This window comes from Alligator sinensis, unplaced genomic scaffold (assembly GCF_000455745.1).
Source record: "Alligator sinensis unplaced genomic scaffold, ASM45574v1 scaffold682_1, whole genome shotgun sequence".
NCBI lineage: Eukaryota > Metazoa > Chordata > Crocodylia > Alligatoridae > Alligator > Alligator sinensis.
Window position 1 is genome coordinate 2,661,262 of NW_005842011.1, and position 18,642 is coordinate 2,679,903.

Genomic DNA, 18,642 nt, shown 5'->3' on the forward strand with positions numbered 1-18,642 from the left:
TTCCTGGCATGGCTCCCAGCAGTGGCAAACATCTATACAAACGGGACTGTATGTACAATACTGTGTCTTAAAGTAAGTGGTGTGATCATAGATTGAGTCCTGGGAATGTTTGCATGTACTCATTATGTCTTGCATTCTCCTCTGTGAAGTGATAGGTTTTGCTATTTTACAGGTGAAGTAACTAAGGCAGAGTGAGACAAAGAACACAAAGTGGGCATGTCTACATGGTCATTAATGTGCAGAAGTTACTGTGCATTTAATTTAGTACTTGCTTAATTAAGTCCTAACAAAATGCACAGTAACTTGTGCTACTGTGCAGTCGCACTGGTGCATGGATTTTTTGGGGGATGTTTACTGCGCAGTAGCCTAATAATATTGTGTAGCAGTGTATTAGCACAGCTAATGACCGGCACACTTCTATGCAGTGTTATTAGACTACTGTGCAGTAAGTGTCTTGTGTAGACACTTACTGGGCATGTCTACCCAAGCGTTTATGCCGGCTTAAATTTACTGCGCAGGAAGCAGGAATAGGCTTGCATCTACACTTGCAGGTGTTAAAATGCATTAACGCTGTGTGTGGACTGATTTGAGACTAAAGTTAGTCCCAAGTCAGTCCACACACAGTATTACTGTGCAGTAAGATGTCTACATGTGCATTACCATGCAGTAATTAGTCAGGTGTAAATTTGATACCTGCATGATGCAGGTATCAAATTTATGCTCAAATTGGTATAATTCGCCATATTTACTGTGCAGTACAAGCATACACATGTAGATGCATGCCTGTACTGTGCAGTAAATGCGCATGTGAAGATGCGCCCAGCGAGAAATAAATTCCCACATTGCCTCATCTAGCCCTGGTGTGTAATCATTACTCTGTGCCCAAACTACACCTCGATTATTAATCCAGACTATGACCCCACCCTTGTCCGGGTAAGTGAGCAAGGGGACCAATAGTCTCACCTGGTCCTATCATATTTAGATAGGAGAAAGTTAATGCTTTATTCCTCTTTGTTTTCCAGGGACAGCCAGGTTTGTGCAGTACCCATCGAGCAATGTCCTTTTGTGCTGGGCCTAACAAGTGAAGATTCAGAGCTGATTCTGAATGAGTGTGTACAGCTGACACAAAGCCTGAAGACAACGGAGAAACACCTATTCCTCTTCAGTGATTCACTTATTATTGCCAAGTTCAAGTAAGCATATGAAATCAAATTTCTCTCCGCTCACCTGCAGCACTCACCTGAGATGAAACACCACCGGACAAGTTCTAACATCCTTACTTCAGCTTCTATCAGTCAAGTGCCCACTACGGTCACTGCTACATTTTCCTAAATAGGGAAGGAGGGCCTGCTTCTATTTCACTCACATGGACCAGGACATTATTCCAGTGAACTCCCTGGACCTTCTCACAGAGCATAGCACTGATCTATCGGGGTCAGGTTGTGAGAATTAAGCCTTGGGAAAGGGCTTCGTTATGTAGTCTTGGGCCGTACTAGACTAACTGCAGCATAACTCCACTGAATTGCCTCAAAGGTTTTACCAAATTGATACCAGAATAACTTAAAAAGTAAAGACCAATATAGTGCAGTCCAATGCAATGCTGCTTGTTTTAAAGACTACAGCAGTTATGATGACACAGCTTTCAGATACCTCGTGGAAAGTAAGGATTCTGGGGGCAATCATTTGGAAATAAGGAGAATATAGCATGCCTACACTACATTCATCACCCCTAGGGAGAAAAGCTATTTCAGATGGAGTTAATGTGAGCAAATAAAAATCAGAACCAGCCTGAAAAACAAAGTCAAATTTCTATAATGCAAAATGAAGCAAAGTTCCCCACAGTTTGGGAGGGGGGGAAATTAAACCAAAGTCACAGCATCTGTTTCTTATTGAGCAATGTAATCCATAAAAATACCATGAAACCTTTTTTGTACAAAGCCCTAGTGACCAAAAGAAGTCATCCAAAATGAGGCCATGTTCCTGTCCACCCCTGTATCTCAAATACACTGGAAGCCACCCTGTTTCTCAGAAACACTATTTATCCAAATGATGCTTTATTTCTATGTCCTCCATCTTATACTGCACAGTGTGTGTGCACACAGAAGGTAGTAAGGGCTCAGGTGCTTGGATTCACAAAGGAGACAAGAATTACAAGTCCACTGCTGCTATGAGATCTAGCTGCCTCAGAAGAGACAGGAAAAGGGAGGAGATGAGAGAAAGTGTGTTGGGAATCAGAGGAATGGAAAGTCTCCTCTGATGGTTAGGGCTAGTTTACATATCTGCAGAGCAGGAACAAGAACCCCAAGCCAGAAAACACAGTCAAGCATAACCCTAAAAGTTAAAAGCAGGGCAGTTGGAGCCAAGTGTTGAGAGCCAGTGACCAAAACCAGGAGCCAGAAGCCAGGATCAGTAATGAAGAATTGAGGACTGGGCAGAAACAGGAACCAGGGTGGGAGCAGGGAGAGAAGGCCAAAAAGCAGTCAGAGACCAAGTGCAGCTTGACTTCTGAAGCACTCACTGAACAGTTGACATAATTCTTGGGTAGAGAAAGGTAGTTAGCCATGTTAGTCTGAAGTTAAGCAGAAGTGAAGACGTTATGACACCTTCTAGAACAACTCAATGATTCTCAACCTTTTTAGACCCAGGGCACCCCTCAGTAGACTCCAGACACCCCTCAGAAAATGCCAGCTTTTAGTTGTCACTCTTTTTTTACTCCAGAAAAATACTGGAGAAATTCTTCTGTTGCAAAGAACTCAGAAAGCACACAACAGGTCAGAATATTTTCTAACATTATAGATTCCTATCTGAAAACTCTGGGTTTTTCTTGTGAATCACACTTGCACAACTCACAGGGCTAACGTTCAGTGATATCCCAAGCACCCCTGAAAGGATATCCAAGCACCCTGGTTGAAAATCACTGGACCTTGTTCAGAGAAGTATAAGCTTTCATAGGCTACCACCTACTTCATCAGCTCTTATAGCAAAGTAGGTGGTAGCCTATAAAAGAACATAAGAACTGCCTTTTATTGGGGCAGATTATAAGGTCCATCATGCAGTGTCCTGTGTCACACATTGGCAACGAGCAGAAGCTGAAAAGGAGAGTGAACTGGATTTGATCAGGGTTTTTTCCACTGTTCCTCTTTCACCTGCAGCCTTCAGCATTTAAAGTCTAGGCAGTTCTGATTCAGAGGCTGTATCCCTAACTCCCACGTTCAATAGCTACTGATGTACCTTTCCTCCACGAATTTGCCCAACCCTTTTTGAATCTGACTAAACTGTCAACTTCCACAATATCTTGTGGTAACAAGTTCCACATTTCAATTTCATGCTGTGTGAAAAAGAACTTCGTTTTGTTAGCTTTAAACTTACTACCTAAGTTTCATTTTGTGACCCCTAGTTCTTGTATTGTGAGAGAGAGTAAATAATAAATCTCTATTTACTCTCTTTTGACCATATAGGATTTTGTAAACCCTCTGTTTCCCCCTGCAAGCATCTCTTTTCTAAACTCTTTCGTCTCTCTTCATATGGAAGCCCCTCCATACCGCTAATCATCCTTGTTGCCCTTCTCTGGACCTTCTCTAGTTCTTCTATTTCCTTTTTCAGGTGTGGGGAACAGAACTGGACACAGTGTTCAAGGTGCAGATGCACCATAGATTTATAAAGGGGCATAATGATACTTTCCATTTTGTGTACAATTCCATTCTTAATAATCCCTAATATTTTTTGCTTTTCTGATGGCTGCTGAGCAGTAAACTGATGTTTTTAGTGAACTGTCCACAGTGAGTCCAAGATCTCTTTCCCGTGTGGTAAAACCTAATGTAGAGCCCATTATAGTATAGGTATAGGTTGGATTATTTTTGTCCAGATGCAAGACTTTACACTTATCTACAGTGAGCGAATGCTTCTCTATCAGGTGCCACACTGCCCTGCATACTTCTTACTAAAGTGGCCAAGAATGCAGTCTCACCACCACAACAATCAACACTGGGCACATTTACATGTGCATTAATGAGTTTTGCCTAATGTAAAGTACTAAATAAATGTGCATTAGGCTGCCCTAATGTGCAGTATTGAAAGTGCACATTTTTTTAAGTGACGCTTCATGTGCTGTAACCTATTTTACTGTGCATTGTGTAATTGCATGTTTTTTCACATGACACTTTAACATGCAGTAAAATAGGCTACTGCACATTAAAGCACATGTGTAGACACGCCCACTGTGTATGAAATGCTAAGAATGCTGGAGGCCCAGGTCTCTAGTGCAAGGGACACTCCCCAGTTATACTCATGACATCATTTCTAAAGCTGATGCACAGAGAGCCTGAGCAGGTAGGTGGGATTTATTGCCTTGGCTTAGCTCTCTGCCACCATGCTGTAGACATGTCCTAAGAGTACTGAACTTAAAGCTTAAAGCTCAGCTGCCTGCAGCCAAGAGTGCAGTCTAGCACAGCTGGACCCAATCAGGAGTCAGGTAGTTCCAGGTAGGCCGTATGTGCCTACACAAGATGCTACAAGCGCAGTAGACTAATTCTACCACGGATTAGCACAGCAGGCAAAAGCTGTGCTAATGCACAGTAGAATCCATCTACTGCACGTTAGCACCACCTACAAAATGTGCACTAGTGCTACTGTGCAGTAGTGCCATTAACAGCGCATTAGCTTTAGTACCTGTAGTAACAGGTACTAACTTAATGTGCCATAATGTGTAGATGCATTTGCTGAGGATAAAAGATTGCACCAAAATACTCCCATCTCTTTCAGCCAGAAGAGTTGGTCTCAGACAAAGAGATGCAGCTGTCATAGCCTGACAATAATAGGCAATTTGATCACAATTCTTGACTCATTTGGCTGAGTAGAGAGACAATGCTTCCTGGAGTTCCTGTGAAAGTATAACCATACCATGGGGTCTGTTCCTAACAGGCACAAAGCTCCCTTTAATTAAACAAGAAAATATTGAACACTAGCCATCGTTGTGTTATTTTAAATGTGTCTATTACCTGTTGTCCTGATATAAGGGGCATAGCTAGTTAAAGTGAACACAAGCTCTCAGTGCAATGCTGTGACAAAAAGGACTAGTGTGTTCCCTTCCAGAAGTATAGAAGACAGGAGGTGATTTTACTGGAATACTGGCTTCTGGCACATGCCTGCTAAAAAGTATGTTGCAAAATTAGAGAGAACAGAAAAGAACCACAAAAAATTATTTGAGACATGGAAAGTTTCATGCCTTGCTGCAAGAAATGAAAATAGCTTAATCTGTCTAGTTTATCGAAAGAATATCAAGAATTGATTTGATGATGGCATATGAGTAGGATCTTGGGGAGAAAACTCAGGGCACTAATCTGCTCTTTAATTTTGCAGAAACCAATGGCTAAACATTCAAGTGAGGTGAATTCAAACTATAAATAAGACACATTTTCAAAAGTGAGGGTAATTAACTACTGAAACAAACTGCCACAGGAGATGGTGGATTCTTTGGCTCTTGGTGTCTTCAAACCAAGTTTGCCTTTCAAGAGGAAAGGTTTTAGCCAGAAAATACAGGATATACAATAGCCCAGCACAAGTTATTGTGCTCAGCACCGAATAATTGGATACAGTTCTTTGGCCTGTGTAAGCAGGAGGCCAGACTAAATGATCTAATATTCCCTCACTGACTTTTACATGTGAATGCATGATTCTAAGCTGTTCTACATTTCTCTAAAACAAAATTATAAGTGTTTTATGTTTGGCATCCATGGATGTTGCAGCCCTGATTCAGTCAGACTCCCACTGACTTCACTGAACTGCCACTCGAGTAACTTTTCAGGGTGAGGCCCAAAATTTATACTCCAATATCACTCTAGCACACAGTTTGCATACATCAAAAGCAAGGTAACAAAGTAAAAAAGTTTCTGAAAGTGATTAAACACATCCAGGGTGTATCTACAAGTGCCATTAAGGCACTGTGATAAACTCCAGGGCAATTTGCAGTTGCTCAAATTGATGCCGTCTAGGGTGCACATGCAAGCACTGCTCCCAGGACCGCAGCAGTTGGAGCCAGGGCAGAGCAGCCCCCAGCTAGCAGAGGACACGGGGGTCATCCCTAGGCTCCAGGTGCTGGTGTCAGGCAGCAGAGGTGCTGTCTGGGGCACAAGGGAGGTAAAGGGCAGGGCTCGGCAGCAGGCAGCCCCCTCATGTTTGCACCCTCATGCCCCAGCTAATCCCAGTCACCATCTACACATGCACTTTGGTGCAGTAATTGTGCCATAAGATAGTACTTTCCCCAACAGTACTGTCTTAGGGTGCAGTTAATTAATCTATTGCACCTTAATACCAGTACATGTGTAGATGGTCACCCTTTACTGCGGAGCTTATTAGTGCAAATGTGCCTCCAAAGTCATAGTAAGGATCAAATGCTACTCCGTTTCCTCCAAGCACGTAGGAATATTTGACTACTATGAATTAAACTTTGCACCTGAAAACAAAGAAGGTTTAGTCCTGAAAGAGCCTGTGCTAGACTCTCCCATAAATCCAATGACAAGTAATCTTCTCTGGGCTGACAGGAATAAACTTAACGTTGCAAGAGAAAGGTTTATGTTAATTATGTTTGGTGAATACAGAGTAAAATGAATTTCTTTAGTTCTTATATATTGGTTATTCCAATAATTTTGCTAAAAATAAACTGTAAAATCCCCTACCTTTATTTTTGAAAGAAAACAAGAAACTCCCAGTCAGTTATAAACAAAAGATGGGGAAATCCTACACTTAACCAATTGTAGTCTTGCTTCAAGTTAGTGTTTGTGGGGATTTCTCAGAGCTCATTGCAGCGAGTAGAAAGTCAAGCTGAAAGTGAAATTTGTTAAGCTATTTGGAGCCCTTGATGAATGAACCACAGGTGTGAATGCTAATTCACTGCCTCCTTTTCTGCTGAAACAAATCAGGTGAATCACACACCAATACTAGACTAGATTAGATCTGAGGAAAAACTTGTATGATTCTATGCTTTACTGTTACCTACTCAAAGAACACACTTTAAGAAATGCTTAGGGTCCTCAGTAGAGAGATTCAAATATTTTTCAACAATATTTTTTTTTAATTATGACAAATTGAGTTTCCAATAAATATAAATTGTTGTGGAAAAAAAGTGGTTAGTTAAGAGTGGGGAAAGCAGTTTTCAGTTCCTGAAAACTGAAAACTTTCAATGAAAATGTTTTGCATTCATTTACCTTTTTTGAAACAAAAATCTTTTTTCCCAGAAAGCTATAGACTGGAGTTTGTTTTGAAAGGTGAATTAAACAGATTTTTTTCCCTCAACATCTTCATACTTTTGATTCTAAGCAGATAAATTCAATGTAATTACCACCAGGCTGCCTCACACTATGTGGAAGCATGACAACATTTTTTTAAACTGAAGGAAGTACCATAGTCCTGAAAGGAAGATGCCCAGTGTTAGGTTATAAAAATATTTCCCTTGGGAAAAGGGAACAAAAAATTGGATTTAACCTAAGCTATTAATACCCTTCCCTCCACTCTGTATTCTTCTTGTCTGTTTACACTGTAATCTCTTTGAGCAAGGACTATTTCTTATCCTGAATCTGTACAAGGCCTAAAATAATGGGGCCCTGATTGTGCTTGGTCCTTAGATACTTTTATAATAGACATGATCATAAATACTAATCATGATAACAACATAATTCAGAATAAGTTTTTTAGATGAAATCTCAGTTGTAAAATTCAGCCTTGCAATAGCCATAGCATTGACATGGCAGTTTTCCAGGTAGGCATAAACAAAGCTGTTCACAGAACACAGGAAATCTTTAATTTGGGGTGCTATTAATTGGATATTTGGATATGAGTCACTGGCTTTCAATTAGTGATCTGATGTGTTTTCAAGTTCCTATACAAAAGACAACTGTTTCAGAAGAATGAGTCAAAAAATATGTACAGTCACCTTGAAGAAAAGTAGTTTAAATTCCCATATGAATCAGTTCTTGAATATCAGTGTTCTAATCACAATCTTTTATCTTCATCCAGATGTCCCTCTGGAAATCTGCGTTTAAGCCAATACAATGGAGTCTCTAATTACTATACCATTCTCTATATTGAGCTAGATCCCTTCATGCTGTTATAGAAGCAAATGTGTGAGAAACCTATCAATCCTTCCTTATTTTAAATGGGACTTTGAAACTTAATCACTCAAGATGATACTGACGGGGCTGTCCCATGGACAGCTCTGGCCTGAAAGAGGCCCTCTACAACCACCCTGAAGGAGTCCCTCTATGACCACTATTAAACATGTATTTATCTGCCTGAGATAAAGTGGTATCAACAAGGAATTCTCATATGGGTCAGAGTGGTAAGGACAATGGGGCTCCTTTCCTTCATCCATAGAGTGGAGCCTAGTCTGTTTCCCAAATCTTCTGGGCATATTTCACAGAAATTCCCTACCATTTCCAGGACCCAAAGCAATGATGGTGCCCTCAGCTTCTATTCTCATCTTGTGGCACACCATCGATTTTGAGACTTTTGTTGTTTTGTACTAGAGCCCCTAAGTCTTATAGGATATTCTTGTAGGAGTGCTTTGTGGATAGTGGGGCTACAGTAGATGTTCTTGTGAATCTTAAGGTCTATTACATGGTTGTCTGTGATCACAAGGGATTTACTGGGTGACCCAGATGGTCATTTCTGGCCATATGTTTGCAATGCTGAGAGCTTCTTTGAAGTCACTGCTCTGCAAATTGTATAGTCTGTATTCCCTCCTTCCCCTCCCACAACATTGGAACGCTAAAATTAGGCAGAGCTGAGCCCATTCAGAGAAGATGTCTGTAGGGCCTTTTAGGGCATATCATCACACCAGCATTAAGTAAAGTATATGTAGTTTTACAGAACATTTACTGTCCTGGGGATGTTGGCATTCTAAAACAGGTTCTTCTTGTAATCTAATCTATAAATAAATTGGGTTATCTAGGGACTTTTAGTAGCATATTTGCCCAACAGACCAAAACAGTTCCTCTATAACACTAGAAAGAAATGTTACTTTCTGAAACTTAGCAGACATTTAGCAGGTGTTCTGAAGTGTGACATTCCCTAGTTTCCTAAGGGTTTGTGGGGTTTGGGTTTGTTTTTGTTTTTTGGTGTGCGAGTATAAATTTGATAGAGATCACACATATATTAAGAATTAAATCCAACCCCTCATAACCAGCCTTGAGGCAAGGAAATTAGACCAGGCACTGGGAATGCACTTCAGGTCCCTAGTGAACCCAGAAGGATGAGAACAATCCATAGTGACAAGACCTTCTGGCTCTGTGGCCCTGCACCTTACGCTGACATCTAGACATACAAACAGGCAATGACGGCATGCAGGGGATGGCCCTGAATTTGCCCTAAGGGAACGCTGCATTTCCTGCAGGGCTTCCCCTAGTTTTCCACATCCTCTCCTTTCCCTTTCTCAGCCTGCACAGAGGTACTGGTTCAAAGGCCTCCAAAACCACAGAGACAGGGGCAGGATTGGTATAAAACAAGATAAAGCTTGCACCTTATAGACTAAAAACAAGATAAGTTTGTACCTTATAGACTAATTAAATTAGAGATCAAATCTACCCTGCCTACTGCTTGACTTCAGACTAACAAGACTACCTATTTCTCTCTGCTCAAGGGCAGAATTCCCAGTGAAGTTAATGGCAACACTCCCATTGACTTCAATAGGATCAGGATGAAACCTCATGTGTAGGCCCACTTTCCTAAATTTCTGATGTTGAAACCATGGAACACCCCCAGAGTACCACTTCTCTCACTGAGCTGACTCATTCCTTATCAAGATATATGAGAAGGAGAGCCCACATGAGGTACTTATTAGGGCTCTGCAAAGCTTCGTCCCCGATTCGATTCGGTGGAGATTCAGCGGCCAAATCTCCAAATCTAAATCGAATCAGAGGACCCTTTAATCTCTCTGAATCAATTCAGACAGATTCGGTGATTCGGACATAGACATAGCTTTAGATGTTTTTTCTACATACCTCTAGAGAGCAGGGGTTCTGAATGCTGCAGTGCTTGGACAGATGCAGAGTCGCACAGAAGCACAGGGGGCTCCCCAGCATGCTTGGCAGCAGACCTGAAAGTGGACCAGAAACATTTCCAGTCCACTTCTGGGTCTGCTGGGGAGCATGATGCGCCACCACCCCCCGCGAATCTTTAGGTATGCATGGTTTTCATTTGAACTGTTAAGACAAACTGATACCTCTACACGAAGTCCAATATGGCCCTTAATACACACACAAGGCAGAAAAAGACCTCATCTGTCGAACAGTAAAGTGCGCAAACTTCCATTTAGCTAGCTCAGAAGTGTGAAAACTTATATCAAATCAGGTTTTGAATCTGCAACTCTAGGAAGTATAAGTTGTAGCATGACTCCAGGACTTACTCCCAATTTGTAGCATAACAGATCAGAATGCCTATGTGTTTCACTGAAAAGTTAGGAGAATGAGGGAGAATAACTGAAATGAGGAACTTTATTATATTCATTTAGCTTAATTTTCTCTCTTTTAAAATAAAACAAAATGCTAACAGTTTTTCTTAACCCTTATTGTGACATATATTCTTTCTTGAGCTGAAACTGTTGTACCAAAAAAAATAGATTGACTGTGAAGCTCTAAGTTCTGGGAAAAAATACGGGTTTTACAAACAAACACTGACAGCCCCTGAATGGCAGCATTGCAACTGTGCACCTCCCACTTGAACCAAGCCAAAAAAGATCTAGGTTTGTTCAGTGGACAGGAAGCCCACCACTGTGGTTTGACTTTTCACTTTCCTCCTACATTAACAAGATTGCTCGCCATCAGGTTAGCGTGTCTCAGATTACTCATGTGGAATTTAATTTATCAAGCTGAGGGCTCGGGAAATAACAGATCCTACACATAGATTCAGTCTTGTTTGCAAAATCGGCATTAGTAATAGGCGAAGTGCTGCTTCTGTTTCCCATCAATACTATTCATTTCTGCTGTGAATAAGTGACTTGTCAAGGAATTGATTGAAAAAGAAAAGAGAAAAAAGCACTCTAGTGTTATATCTCTCTGATTTCTCTTCAGCAGTCTGTGTCTATGTGCTTTTTAATTCTGTTGTTTGGGGCAATTAAACAAGTTTCGGTTATTGTATGAGATACTTTTCCCATCAGATATTTTCCAGACAGTGCATTTAAGTGAAATTCTTAAATGTAAAGTGCAATGGAGAAAAATTCAGTTTATACCTTCACTGATATTTCTTTCTCCTTCTTTAGGAAGTAGGGGGTTCTTCCCGCTTATTTTATAACCTTTCATATATCAAGAACTTTAAGTTTTGTCTTCCTCTTTTTTAATATAATTGTAACTGGAGATCTGAGAAATGTGTTTAACAGAACCAGAAATCTGAAGAAAAAGCCTGTGCCTTCTCAGTTCCTCCAATTTCACTTCCTTGAGACAAATTATGCCATCTTGCTTCTAGTTCTTCAGTTGTCCACAGAATCTGAAAAAAAAATAAATTTAGATAATAATATGAACATGCTAAAAACAAAATTCCAGGTTTATTTATGCATCATAAAAAAGCAACAGCAAAACACATCTAGTTTCCTTTGTTAGACACCTTTAATAGCACAGTGGCTTTTTGCTATATACAGACACATTAAGCAGCCAAGCTAATAGGCCTCACACTTGTAACTGACAGTAAAAAACTGGACGAGTATTGTCTATTTAAAAAATTACCAATGGTATCTGACAGTGCTACTACAGGGTGTGCCTACACATATAACTAATGTGCATTAAGGTTACTGTGCAGTACCTTAAGGTGCATTAATATGTGGTCAGGAACACATCTACACATGCTCCCATCAGGAACAGTTCAAGTCAGGGCTGCTGTGCCCCCCTGCAGCAACCAGGGGGGACTCCAGGCTCCCCCGGGTCCCAGCCCCAGACTGGCAGGGAGCATGAGCCAGGCCTGGGCTCAGGGGAAGGGGACAGCTGTCCCACTTCTCAGGCAACTTCCTGCCAGCACCATGCCAAGCAGGGTGAGCCCAGCTCAGCACGGGGCTCATAGAGAACTGCCCCACAAGTGGGATACTTCCCTACCACCCCTGCTGTCTAGACCAAGACCAATTTGCTCCCAGTCAACTGTCTACACATGCGCCACTGCACAGTAGCTACTGCACTATATTTCTTGGTACTGGAAACTATGCATTAACCTAATTTACTGTGCAGTAAATGCTGTGCATGTATGAGATAATTTTCCCATCAGATAGACATTGACACTTTGCTGTGCAGTAGATTCGTCTACTGCGCAGTAAAGCGTCTTGTGTAAACGCGCCCACAGAGTATCATCCTACTGCAAAACAGAACTATAATTCAGAGAAGCAAGTGATCCAGAAAGCATCAACTCTCCAGAGAAGGCAAAAGAGGGTCGTTTTCCTCTCTGCTGCCTCCTTCTGTTCAAAGGTGACACCATTACAAATCTTCTGTGAGTGGCTAATGTAAAAGAGCTGCACATATATCATCCTCTTTGCACAGGGACAGAAGATGATATCTTAGCAATAGAGAAACTGTATTTTGAGTAGATTCTTACTAGGGCTAGCCACACTACTTCTGATGAGAAAAGTATCCAAACAAATCTCCACCCAAACTCAAACGCAACCGTTTTGAAGGTTAAATACAGCCAGTCCAGGTGGCAGGATCTAGATGGCAGGAAGGATCCTCCTGTACTAAGAGCATATTTCATAACTACTTGTTTCAGTTCCTGCTGAGACATCTGGCATCAGGCTCTGTGGGAGATAGGAAAATGGACTAGAAGCACTGCTCTGACTGTGTTTGGCAGTTCCTGATTTCCTGGTTTACGTACTTTTTTTTTTTTCTCTAGGAGATTTCCTTACCCAGAAAACTCAAATCTAATCCAAACCGTCTATAGATTTGGGAGATTAAGGTACAAAAGTTAGAAGCAGTTCACCTCTAGGATCTTTTCTTCATACATAACTGCACTCTTTAAATGTGTCGCAACAAGTGCACATGTGCAGAGGCACCTGTTTCCCATGAGCCAAAAATAGCAGTGGCACATATTTATGCTGCTGCTATTTGTCCCTGGGCATGCCCCTGCACGTGCCCTCCGGGTGGGATATGACAGGATGGGGCCAGTACTTGTGCTAGCCCCACCAGCCTTACCTTAGGTCCTGAAGGCCTCCCAGGGCAGCAGCAGTGCCAAGCCAGCTGCTGGCAGCAAGGCCTGCAGCCAGGCTCTTTCTGGCAATCCACTCTGCCATCGTGTGCGCCGTACCACACTGCTTTTTTTAGCAGCAGTTTTTTTTTTACACCAGAATCTCCCAATGTCAAAAAAACCCACCATGCTCCTAAATAACAGCACAGTAAATGAGTGCACATGCACCACATGTGGTTTGTGGCACCTCAAACGGATTTGAGGCACCACAAACTGCATGTGCATGCTCATCAGGATGCACTCTTTGGTTTTATTCAAAACTGGAAGCAGAAGTTCCAGAATACTACAAGATGCACTTTCCATAGTATTTCTGAACTGGGCCAACATCAAGAAGTGCTGCAGTAGATTCTGATTTATTGCATATACATTATTCACACATTTCAGTTATTTGCGTAATTTCCTATAGGACAATAACATTTTGCTAACTATTCAATTACATTTTATCCAGAAACGTTGACATCAGGTTTTAGCATGCTTCCATTTATCAGCCAAAATATGAAAAATCCAGCCAAGCATCCATTAATCAAATAATGCGAAGATTGAGCAATGAGTGGAAAAAAAATTCCAATCACACCCAAAAATCTATTGGAATTTTAATTATGAAACATTTTTGTTATCTGGTGAATGATTACATATGGCTTGTGTTGTTTCAAGTTAATAAATACTTTTCACTTTTTGGAGATATCTTTAACATATTTCCTGCCATTGACTCCAATATCAGACCTATTAGATGACCAAGGTAGTGGTGTGTCTAAGAGGAATAGAACAGATTTATTATGTGTGTTAGTGACATGCACATTATCATGTAAAAGGACATAATGATGAACAGCACTTGTTATGATTTCTGATTTATTTGCCAATGAGTCTTTAAAAGCTGACAAAGATATGTGGAGCAACTTGAAGTGCAATACATATCACCTTTTCTAACACAAAAATGCATAGCTCTACTCAATCACTGACAGTGTTAAAAGGTATTGGGAGAAGTACACATATGTATCTAGTTTTAACCTGTTACAATGGCAGATGCACCCAAAGTCATGTGATAGCAGCTGAGCTTCACCTGCAAGTCAAGGGAAGTACTCACATGGAGTATTGCATCCAGGTTTGGGCACCATACTTAAAGAAAGATGTAGACAAATAGGAAAGAGTCCAGAGGAGAGGAACAAAAATAATTAATGGTCTAGGAAACATGACTTACAAAAGACTGAAAGAACTGATATCATTTAGTCTGGAGAAGAGAAGACCTAGGGGAATTTGATACTTTTCAAATACTTGAAAGGTGGTTATAAAAAAAATGGTGATAGACTAGCTAGCCCTTGGGCTGCCTGTTCCCCTGTCTCCCCATGCCGCTGCCCCGCTAGATAGGGTACAGGGTGCCTCAGTATGGGGGCTGCCTGCCAACTAGCCCTGAATTGAGGCATCCTGTGCCCCAGCCAGCCCCCACCACCCTGTAGCAGATGGAGCAGCAGGACAATGTGTCCCGCTGCAAACCACAGGAGCAGGGGCATGCACTGCAGCATAAAAGTACCCACACAACTTTGTGCCACTACTATTTGTGCTGCTGCAAATGCATGCCCTTGATCTTGTGGACACAGCCTAACAGTCATAAACTGCAACAAGGGAAATTTTAGGAAGGACCTTCGAATTATGAGTGTGGCTAAGCACTGGAACAGATTAGCAAAAGAGGTTGTGGCATTTCCATCACTGGAAGATTTTTAGAGCAGGTTAGATAAACATTTGGCTATGGTTTGATACAGGGATGATCCTGCCTTGAGGAAGGGGCTGGACAAGAAAACCTCCTCAGTTTCCTTTCAGCCCTTTTTCTCTGTGATGCTATAAACTTTTATGTACATTGGGCCAGATTCTCTGCTCTGCCCAGCTCCTGCCAGATGCTGCAGAGAAGGCACTGTCTGGACTCTAACTGGTGTCCTTTCTAAGACAGGGGCTATTTCCTGACCAAGGAATCCCCAGTGTCTGAGCTTTGCTGGCTCTGCACCAACATTGGGTCACTCTCTGGTTAGGAAAGTCCCTGGGTAGGAGGCTGAGACATAATGAGAGAGACGCAGGGCAGAAAATCTGGATTTTGCAAATACAAACAATGCACAGTGTTTTGCAACTGGAGCCCATCGTGCATAAATGTGAGTGGCAGTCACAGAAAAATCCTCATTTGCATTCTCGATGAAATACATAGCACAGCTGCAGGCTGCCTCTGTGTTTTTTCTGAGCTCTGCCAAGCCCTAAATTCACTTCTGAAATGTTTGTTCTGTAATCACTCTGCATGGGAAACATGTAAACAAATAGCTTCAACTCCCTGGTCAGGTATAGACATTACACTTTTACTGGTATAAGTGATCGGAAACCAGTCTATGCCCATAACGGAACAGAAGTTTGGCACACAAAACTTGTCTAGACCCATAACAGGACAGAAGTTCAGCAGACATAGCCTGGTTTAAAAGTAGTGGAACCCGGTTTAAGATGTCCAACACCAAAGGGTGAATGAATGTTTTTTTTGGTAGTGATCTAAACTACGCCACTTACAGAAAACTGCATAACTTGGACTGATTATGCCTTGGGATTTTTTAATGTCTGTACCTAGGTTAGGAGTGGGCAAAGTCTGGCCCACAGACCAAATCAGGCCCATGGTGGACTTCATTTTCCAGCAGCCCCTGTGGCAGCAGCTCCTTCTGGCTACTGCCACTGGACCCAACCTGCTGCCTGGGCACCCCAGCTCATCTGCCCTGCACCCACTGCCAGGGGTGAGACCTGCACAGGCAGGATGCGCAGCCAAGCAGCTGGGATGCAGCCATGACAGAACCGAGACAGGTGGGCAGGCTCAGGGAGACCCTGGGATCTTGGGGCAGTGACAGCACAGAGCTGGGCAGAGCTGCCACCTGCTGCCCACACACCCCATGATGAGCATGAGGTCTGCAGGCAGGGGAGCGCAGGATGTGGATTGCAGCTCTGCTGTGGCCCCGCACTATCACTGCCCCAAGATCTTGGCCCCAAAGCAGCTCCCTTCCCAGCCGCGTGTCCTAACTTTATGGCTCCCGGCTAGTCTCCATGGAGCTCACTGGACATGTGGCCCTGTGTTGTCACAGCCCTGTGCTGTTACAGCCCCATGCTCCCAGGGTCTCCACCCAGGAGCTATGCAGGCAGGGGCTGTTGGGAAATGGAGTCTAGCCACCAGTCAGATCCACTATTTGGCCACCCCTGCTCTAGGTTGTGCAAGGAACTGATGGTTTATCAGTGATGTATGGGAAAAGCCTTCATTTCACTTAGGGCTGGATGTATAGTTCATTCAAGCAAGAATGTGACGAGCTTTAGGCTTTTAGTTCACAAAACCACTCTAAACTCCTGCAAATGTGTTTGTTGTTCATGTATATTCATCAAAAAGTTTGATTCATGAGCAGTTTTATGACTGTGTGTGAGGCTTACTGCACCCATTTACTATTCAAGTCCCTAACTATTCATCATTCCCAGTTTATACCATGTGATTGGCTCTGCAATGTCATTTCTGCTTCCTCAGTGAATGATTAAATTTTTAAGAGGAGCCCAGGAAATAAAAAACAAATAGCAAATGAAGAATAATTCACATATGCTGCAAAGTGATGAAATTTTCAGGGCTCACCAGCATTTTCATTTGCCTGAATATTTACAAGCAGTGAAAAATCTGAGCCTGCTAATGGCAAATAGTCAATCAAAACACTTTAGTTATGAGCGGATTTCATGAAGCTGCTGCTTCATTATTCTCTCTGCAGTAGAAAGCAGGGAAGAGGTGTACCTTGTCAACTAACTGAATCAAGGATACATAAGCTTCTGTGAGCAAGAGCTCACTTCATCTGATGCTACCTGATGAAGTGAGCTCTTGCTGACAAAAGCTTATGCATCTCCGATTCAGTTAGTTTATAAGGTACATCTCTCCCTTGCCTTCTGCCTGACTTCAGATTAACACAGCTATCTCTCTCAGCAATAGTTACAATGGTGCCAAATAGGTAGCTGGAGACATCACAAAATAGGTCTTTCCATTTTGAGATTAATATGGCAGGCTCAGCAGACATACCAGGATTGATTTGGCCAAAGGATTTTAAGGTTGACCTCTCCAAAGCAGAACTGAAGCATCCTGCTGAGACAGTGTAGAGAAACCTGCACTGCTGCTGCCTGTACTGTATTGAACCTGTTAGCAGAGAATTTTAGTCTCTAGGGGACTGATAATCCCAAATTTCATAAGCAACGAAACTCATTTAAAGAAATACCCAGCAAACAAGCAGATCCACTTTCCAGATAATATAAAAGGGACTTCAAAGAAAAGCTGCATCTATTTAGTTTTAGAAAACTTACACAATTTCACAACAAACCACTAGATAATGAGGCAAGATCCCAGCCAGTTGAGCCTGATCATGAGATGCACCCCATCACGTGAACCTGCTTTACAAATCTGACTCTGCTTGCTGTGCTTTCCCTAGACATTACTCAGGTTGTGGGTTATTTTCCCTGCTTCATAGCACTCTGGATTTTTTTAAACACAGTAATCAGCAATCCTTGGCAAAGAAAGAAAGAAAATGGGCAAAGGCATCCAAACTGCATTGGGAGATAGTGGCAGGGCATTTATATTTTTCATGTAAGCATAAAATTACAACATCTTCTCAGATTCAAAATGCTGGGTCTTTTCCATAACTGCCTGGTTAATTTGGCATAAGGAAATGGATGCATGTCCCGGGCCAAATAATGCAGTAGCTTCCCACAGGCTAACAATAATACTGCAAACCCTACATAATTCCTCCTTGAGGAGGAGTGCATAAAGAAATGCCATTAGAATAAACTTCTAACCTGCTGTAGGCATGATGCTGCTCTCCCTGACACCACTCTCCCACTGGGGGGTACCCACCACTCAAGGCTGTTCTTAACTTAGAGTGGGACCAGTAAAACCAGAACTTAGTTCCAGTAGCCCTGACTCTCCTTGTTTTGTGGCCTCCCTTATACCTATGTAAAGTAGGTGCCAAACCCTTACCATTCTGAGCTAGAGGCACATTGCACACACTTTGCATGGGTATGAACATAAACAGCAAAGCAGCTGAAGAATCAAGCTTAGTGGACACAGCTGCGTAGGGTGCCAAGTGCCATTTTGCAAATATAAAAGGCAACATTGAGGGGCACAGGGCTAGCAGAGCTCCCCCTGGGGAATACTGCTGGTGTGAAGGCAGTCATTTGCCAAGTATATACAGCTGACCCAAAGGCTCTTTGCTGCCTGCCTCATAATTTTGCATGGTTCAGTGCACTGATACTCTCAGCTGCAGACCCCATAGAGCCTGTTACAGCTGCTCTAATTCACATCAAGATGCAGATGGAACCTAAGCCTGACTGAGGCTTGAGGAAACAAGTGGTTTAAAGTAATTATTGCTCATGCCCTCTTTACCCTTCTGTCCCCCTCCATCAGCAGGA

General features: G+C 42.2%; 1 protein-coding gene across 1 annotated transcript in view; it reads left to right on the forward strand.

The window, feature by feature from the left end:
- Positions 1–1,044: 1,044 nt before the first annotated feature.
- Positions 1,045–18,642, forward strand: part of TAGAP (T cell activation RhoGTPase activating protein) — a 53,642-nt gene continuing 36,044 nt past the window's right edge. The window contains exon 1 of the mRNA XM_006021920.3: positions 1,045–1,193. The gene's annotated coding sequence lies outside the window, so the exon portion shown is untranslated. The remainder of the gene's footprint in view (positions 1,194–18,642) is intronic.